Genomic DNA, 8402 nt, shown 5'->3' with positions numbered 1-8402 from the left:
TGCTGGTAAAATGACTGACTGCTATAGTTTTGAGGTCAACACAGTTTGGTGGCCCGTATGGGGATCTGGAGGACTCCTGGAATCCCTGAGGCTGATGAGCAAGCAGGTGCAGTGACCTTGCTCTGAAAGGCTCGGGGAAGGGTCCTTTGGTGCAGACTCTCCGGTGATCATTTCCAGAATAGCCATCCAGAAACAGCATCCTCATACCCTCTGACCCAGAAATCTCACTTTTCAAAATTTCCCCTGGTAGCCCTGGCCTGGTAGCTCAGTTGGTTAGTGTCCTGCCTATGTGCCAAGATGGCCAGTTCATTCTCCAGTTAGGGCACCTACAAGAAGCAACCAATGAATGAATACATAAGCAGAACAACTCTCTCTTTCAAATTAATAAATGAAATTAAAAGAAAAGCATAAAAAATTTCCCCCCCGTTTTGCTTCCCTGTGTATGAAATGAAGTATGTTTAATATATTTTATCCAACACTTATATAATAACAGGTATAATTTTAGTATATATCTTACTAAATAGTAATATATCCTACATAGTTTAACAAATTCAATAGAAGAGAATTTGTTAAGTTATGGTTTCTAACACTGTGAAATATTATAGAACATTAAAAGTGGGTGAGAATATATGACATTTCATTCAAGAAACAACCTAGTAAGGTGGTTCTAGTAGAATTTAACAGAGAATAATTTTGTAAGTAATGTTGTGATGTGAGAAAAGTATCCTGCAAAACAAATTGTGTTAAAAAATACCAGGCAGAAGACATGTGCTGAAAGGAGACGCAGGGGTCAGGGTCTGGGCAATGTGCAGGGGAAACTTGCTTTTCCTTCATGTCATTTGGAATGTTGTGTCATTTCTTTTCTCCTTTACTTAGAATAAACCTATCTATACATATTTTTTTGTAGATAAAAGAATGGGTGAGAAGTAGTTGGTTATATATGTATGCATTTAAAAATGACTCACCAAAAACTCTGCCCACCCTCATTACACCCAGTGGCCCCGGCCGCCTTCCTTATCCAAATAGCACCCTGACCACCCAACGTGTCCGATTTGCATGCAGAGCTCTGTTCCAGCAGGAACACTTCCATAGTGCAAAATGTACTGTGTCACGCAGTTACTGTTTGTTGGAGAGATGAAAACCATTTATTATAAAAACAATGAACTTTATATTTAAGTACTGGACCCAAGGTCATTAATAGAAATACTATTAAGAATATTATAAGCCCTGACTAGTGAGGTTCAGCTTCTGTGTCTGGCATCTGGCAACTAGGGTTCATTGTCCAGCTCCAGCTCTGGAGTCTGGCTGTGGGGTCTTGGTTACGGATCTGGGTCCTGTGTCTGAGGTCTGTGGCCTGGGTTTGAATCTATTGGGCTATGGGTCTCGGATCTGAGGTCTGTTTGGGTGTGGCGTTGGGGTCTCTGGGGGTGTGTGGGGTCCATGTGCATTTCTACAAATTTATAGTCGTTGGTTCCAAGTCAATGCCAAGAGGAGTCAGTCCCAAGGTTGGGGTGTGGTGATGACGGAAACTTCAGTGCAAATACCTCAATTTAAAGACAGAATGGCTGTGAGCACAGAAGGGGTGTTGAGAAGCTCAGCATTGTCACAGGTGAAGTATGAAGCAGCACACTGTGTGTCGACTCAGCAGTGCTGCTTCTCAGTCACGTAGCAGCAGGGCTGTGCGGAGGCCCCGAAGTGAGGCAGCCCCGGGGCAGACCCCCTCTCCCGCTGTGCTGCTCAGGCTGCTCCGCTCACCTGGCTGACCTTTCATTTCCTCTTTGCTCGGCTGCATTTGCACATGAAGAAGTGAAAGTTGGAAAAGGAGCCCCTCTGAGATCAGGCTGGGCGAGCACAGGAAAGGCCTCTGGTGGTGTCACCACAACAGACTAGATTATTACTGTTTTTAAATTATGCCGTGTTTTCCTCTAGATCGTTTTAAGCCCAAACTGAGGTAGCCTGTTTTTGTTGTGGTTGCCGCTTAAATTATATAGAAGAATAAAAATAGTTGAAAATCCTACCTAAATAGGTAATAACTGCTATTATATTAACTGTATATGCTTCTAAACAAGCTGGGGGTGTGTGTGGTGGGATGGGCAGAGGAGGGCAAAGGGGAAAAATTGGGAAACTGTAATAGAATAACAGTACAAAATTATTCAGTAATAAAAAGTATATACCCTTCCAGACATCACCACTTGCCCATTTCCATTCTTCCACTTTCTCTGGATTTAATTTATTATTCCGGGTTTGTAAACTGATGCAAAATTGAATTTTCAGGCTTTCTCCTTAATGTGTGGATTTATCAATACATTTTTTCCAGAGTGTTTTTATGTACTATTTTTATTATCATTCAGTTCAAGTTATTTTTTAACTGCAATTGTAATTTAATTTGCGGGTTATTTAGAAGTGTATTTTATAATTTTTAAATATAAGGACTTTCTAGTTATCTTTTACTACTGATTGCTAGATTAGCTGCAATGAGAGCAAGAAACATACTTTATATAATTTCAATCCTATGATATATATTTTTGAAACTCGCTCCATAGTACAACATACTCACTGTTAAAAAAAAAAAAAAAAAAGCAAGCTCGTAGCGTGGTTCTCTGCTGCCATCTCTTGTTCATTTTGGGAATAACACCTTAGTGCCGGTCACAAGAGAAATGGTGGATTCTGGTGGATTGTCAATGATTGTTGATGACAATGGTATTTAGAAATGTATTTTAAAAGGTCTAAATGCAAGCACTGTCCAGTTACCTTGTGACTGGTTTCCAGATTATGGCAAAGGAAGCAATAAATGTGCTTTATGTGCCATTTGTTAGACTTGCTGTATACTGTGATAGAGTCAGATTTTTAGAAGTTCTGAGTGCGCTAGAAAATCATTTGTAGTTTTCCTTGTTTGTTGAGGATTCCTGAAACAATGAAGAAAGTAAAAGCTATTTAAAATAAATTTTAAACCAAGAGGCTAAAAAAAATAAAATCGCTATCATTTTATACGTGAAACCAAACGAACCCTTTGGCCAAGACTTTAATACATGTCCCAAGTGTGCATCTCTGCTGCCATCTCGTGGGAAGTTTGGGGAATAACGTCTTAGCACGAGTCAGCAGAAAAACTGGTTGGTTATAGTGGAATATCAGTGACCGTTGATATTTTTAAAGACTGTTTTTAGGTACAAGTATCAGGTCCCAATAGAAGTGGCCAGTAGGAGGAGACTAAAGCCATCCTCTCTGAGCATCCTCTGTTTTTCCAGGCATAAGGAAGTCCCCTTACAGATGGAAAAACAGAGCAATCCTCTCAGTGGTGATGACTGGAGTGCAGGATCCGGGATGATTCCCAGAAGTTAGGCCAGTGATGTGCATCCCAGCCTGCGGAAACGGTGCGCTTTGGCAGCAATAGACCAATTGACACAGACTAGAGAAATCAGGCCGGGGACAAAGGGAGAGCACAGCCACTCTCTACCTGAGAGAGGGCCCTTGGGTCAGAGAGAGCTCCTGGGAAAGCCCGACTCCTGCCCAGACAGGCTATTATTGCCTTTCGGGGCACATTACATCCGGAATGGTCCTCATTACTGTTCACAGCATACCTGCACTAATTGCATTTACAGAAATGCAGGGAAGAATGCGTCTGATTACTTCACAGAGAAGGATGTTACAACTCCAGGGAGAACATGGTAGAACTGGCTATGCTCTGTACCTGGGTGATTTAGCACAGGCATTAACGAAAACGATACCCACTGAACATTGGATGCTTCAATGCAGGGCGAGGGATTTTCACCAAAAGGAAGTCTCACAGCCACCCAGGCGGAGCGCAGGACTGACTCCCCACGTTAGAACCCGTCCGCGGGCGAGAGACCCGCACGCCAGAACCCGCTGCACCAGGCGCGGAACAGTGGCCGGGACCCCATCCCGGCCCAGGTCTCTAGTTCTTCCCTGGACACTCCGCCTCTGCGGGGGTGAGAGACAACCCGGAAGTGTGGTCTCCGGGACAATGCGCGGTCCTCTGGATGGCAGTGAAAGCGGTAAGTTCCACAGACAGGACCCAGGGACCCTGTGAACCAGGCCTGATATCACAAGAGAGGGGCACGTTGCCCTGAGGGAGGCCTCTGTTGGGGGGGCCTACCCTGCGCCTGCCCGGCCCGGCATCACAGCCCCGAACCAGCCAGCCATGCCTCGGACAAAAGCCATCTCCTGGGGCCTCCCCCCTGTTCTTCCATCGGTAAAGGGGATCCCCCTTACGAATGGCAGAACAGGGGGGTCTTCGAAGTGGGGGGGATGGGACAGAGGGGGCTGTGGGTGTGCGGCCACTTAACCAGTTGCTCGCACCCCGGCCTCATTCATGTGTCTGAGCCCCATGGAGGCAGAGGGCTGCTTATCGCGGGATGCAGGTGTCCTGCAGGGGTCAAGGGACAATGTGGGCACTCCCCGGGCGAGAGAGGTTGCCTGGGCCCCGAAAGAGCCCCCAGGAAAATCCCCAGCCCTTGCACCATTGGCTCCAGTGCCCTCCCCAGGCTCCTGCCCTGGGGCCTGGTCCCACTCACCGGGGCCCAGGTTTGCCCCAGGTGAATGCCTTTTGCGGACAGCAAGGACAGGAGGCCTCCGATGCCTTCACGGAGAGGTGGGGTTCGAGCCCTGGGGGCCCGGGGTCGGGGCGGTCACAGTGCATTCTCCCGTAGTTTAGCCCAGACTTTAGAGAGTTGAAGCCGCTGGGTCTAAGTTTGGCGCCTCAGGGCAGGGTGGGGCAGTTTGAGCCAATGCAAGAATCTTAGCCGCCCAGGTGGGGTGCAGGCCTGAGTCCCCACGGGAGAATGCGTCTGTGGGCGTGCGTCCCGCCCGCCCTGGCCCGCTGTACCAGGTGCGGAAATGTGTCTGGCCCCCCGCCGCGGTCCCAGGTACCCAGATCTTCCCTGGGCGCTCTGCCTCTGCGGGGGTGGGAGACCTGCTGGGAAGTGTGGTCCCGGGTAAAACTGGCAGTCCTCTGTGCGGCAGGGAGGGCTTCCAGTTCCCCGGACACGAGCCCAGAGACCCTGTGAACCTGGCCTGATATCTCAAGAGTGGGGTACGTTGCCCCAAGGGAGACTTGTGATGGGAGGGCCTGACCTGCGCCTGCCCCGCCCCGCGTCTTGGCTGGAAACAAGCCAGCCGGGCTCGCACGAAAGCCATCTCCTGGGGGCCTCCCCCCTGTTCTTCCATCCGTAAAGGGGGTCCCTCTGTGTCCTGGCCCCGCGTCCTCGGTTTTTATACAGAAAACATATTGCATAGACTTCCAAAGCTGTGATGACGGTTGAAACTTGCTTTAAATGGGGTTGTCCAAAAAGTCAGTTCGGCCCCCCACAACTGCACCGCTGCTGCGCACCCCCAGCATGTCACCTGGCACCGGTCCTGCATACTTGCCTTTAATGTCATTTGAAACTGTTTTTTAGACAGTATCGTGACAGCTGTCATATCCCTGTGGGATGAAAAATCTCATGACAACTGGTGAATGTGTGTGTGGCCCTCTTCCCACTGAAGATGCATGAACATAAGGAACATTTTTGGCCCTTCAGTCTGTGTCGTTTCCAGAAAAGTACAAGTGCAAGCGTAAGGCAAGAAAAGATGCTTGGTGTGCGGAGAAGACGCTGAGTCTGATGGAACGTGTGAGAAGTGGGTTGCAAAGAATCATGCGGGAGATTTCTCATGCGCAGTTGCCTCACGGGTAGGCAGACCAGATGCAGTGGAGAGCCATCCAGGGCAGACGTTAACAGAAGACAGACCACGTTGTGGCACGCGGGAGACAGGCAATATACTCAAAGTATCTCAATCAAATGTCAAAAAGCATTTGCAGCTGCTTGATTACGTTAATCTCTTTGACGTTTGGGTTCCACAGAAGTCTAGCTGGGTCGTGGGGATCCCATCTTGACTGAATTTCCACATGCGGTTCTCTACAGAAATGGAAGGGAAACATTCCATTTCCAAGACAAAGTGTGAGGGGATGAACTGTTGATATTTGAGAATAATGTGGAACAGGAGATATTGAGGGAAGCCCAGGAACCACCAGCAGCCCCTCCAAAGGGTGGTCTTCATCTGAAGGAGGTGATGTCCTGCAGTGGGAGCTCCTTGCAGAAACCCAGCGGACTTCTCCCAACAAGTACTGATCTCTGTTAGGCCAAGTGAAAGCCACCTGAGGGAAAATGTCCAGAATTTGTCAGGAAAGACAGGGGAGCTTCAGGATAAGGCAGGAGCACACACATTTCTCTTTGGTGACCAGGGGAAGACTGTTCCAGCCTGGCTGGGCAGTCATGATTCATCCACAGTCCTCACCAGAGCTTGCGCCTTTGCATGACCCTTTAGTTTGGTCTTTGTGAATTTCTCTTATTGGAACGAAATTTCCATTCCCTGCAAGACTGCAGAAGACACTTGGAAGAGTTCCCTGGTCTGAAAGAGGACAATGTTGTGGGATGATGGAACGGTGAAGTAGCTTGAAAGGTGGCAGAGGGCAGTGGAACAAAATGGTGACAACGTTGTCCAGTAGTTGTTCAGCCCCGTTGTTTGGGGGAAAATGAAAATTGTCTCTGTCATGGCATCTGATGGTAAAAAGCAAACAAAATTTTTGGCCAAGGTATCAGTAAGCTATGTATTCCAAATGCTGGTCTTTGCTTCCCTCTGGTGGACAGCCTTAGGAATGACACTTCAGTACAGGTCAGCAGAGTAAGTGGTTGATTCCAGGGGAATATGAATGACTTTGGATAGCAGGGGTATTCAGGAGTGCATTTGAAAACGTCTAAATGTCAGGGCTGTCCAGTTACCTTGTCACTGGTTTCCAGATTAACGGCCAAGAGCGCAATAAGCATATTTTATGTGACATTTCTTGGATCTGGCTGTGTAGCGTGATAGAGTTGGGTTTCTGCAAGTTCCAGGTATGCTTGAAAATCACTTGTAATTTGGTTTGTCTGATGCAGAATCCTTAAACTACGAGGTAAAATGTATTTAAAGTTCTCTACAAAGAGGTAAGTAAAAGTGAAGCGAAATACAAGCACTTTCATTTTATGTATATGCCCCTCCAGACATGTTTACGGGCTCATTTACTCAACTTTCCCTAGAGTGCGTTTACTATTTTAGGGTCCTCGTTCGGGTACAAAGCGAAAGTACCTTTGTGGGAAGCCAATAGCAGAGCGTGTGTTCCAACTGTGGGTCTCTGCTGCCATCTCGTGGTCGTTTTGGGGAATGACACCTCAGTGCAGGTCAGCAGGAAAAGTGGATGATTCCAGTGGACTGTCAATGACTTTGGGTGGCAGTGGTATTTACAAGTGTATTCTAAAACATCTAAATTTCAGGGGTGTCCAGTTACCTTGCATCTGGTATTCAGGTTAAGGGCAAAGGAGCCATTGATACGTTTTATATGACGTTTCTCAGAACTGGCTCTGTAGCGTAGTAGCGTCAGTCTTTGACAAGTTGAAGGTGTGCTTGAAATTCATTTGTCTTTGCTTTGTTGCAGCTTCCTTAAACAACGTGGAGGTAAAATTTATACAGAATTCTGCACCAAGAGGTGCAGGAAATAAAATCAAAGTAAAATATCAGCGCTATTGGTGTATGTACTCTTGTTTCCTCAACTTTGCCTGGACTTCCTTTTCCATTTTCGGTTCCTCCTACATGCGCAAACCTTGTACATTTCCAGTTTCTGCTTCTGACCTCTGCATTGACAGATGAAGGATCCTTTATCAAGAATTGGTAACTAGCATCTTTAGTGTCATTCGGGTCTAGTTATCATGTAATTCATACGGTGGTTCATTTTGGAGCTTCTGTAGGAGTCTCTTTCAGAAGTCCTGAACAACAGAACTGTCTATTCATCTATTCTCTCTGTGAATACTAGGTTTAATGCTATGGGAGAAAAAAATGTACTGTATATGATTTTGCGTCTGCGATGCTGGCTGAACCTTGCCTTAAATCGGGTTGCCCAAAAAGTCTGTTTGGTCAAAAAGCCTGTTCGGCAAAAAAGTCCATTTGGCCAATAAGGCTGTTTGGCTAAAAAGTCAGTTCAGCCACAAGTCAGTTCAGCCTGCAACTCCACTCCCACACTCCCACCCCATCACCTGTCTCTGTTCACCCATATTTGCCCTTAACATCATTCAAAACAGTTTTGTTAGATAGTATTGTGACAGCTATTATATAAGCGTGTGATAAAACTTATCGCAGCTGGTTGAATGTGTGTCTGGCCTTTTTCACAGTGAACACAGATGGACGTAAGGAACATCTTTGGCCGCTTAGGCTGGTCATTTCAAGAAAGGTACAAGCGCAAGTGTAAGGCAAGAAAAGATTTATGGAGAAGATGCTGTGACTGATGGGACGTGTCTGAAGTGGATTGGGAAACTGGATGCTGGAGGTTTCTCGGTGCAGTGGCTGCATGGGTAGGTGGACCACTTGCAGTGGAGAGC

The sequence above is a fragment of the Desmodus rotundus genome, chromosome 5, assembly GCF_022682495.2.
Source record: "Desmodus rotundus isolate HL8 chromosome 5, HLdesRot8A.1, whole genome shotgun sequence".
NCBI lineage: Eukaryota > Metazoa > Chordata > Mammalia > Chiroptera > Phyllostomidae > Desmodus > Desmodus rotundus.
Note: the sequence above shows the minus strand (reverse complement) of the source record.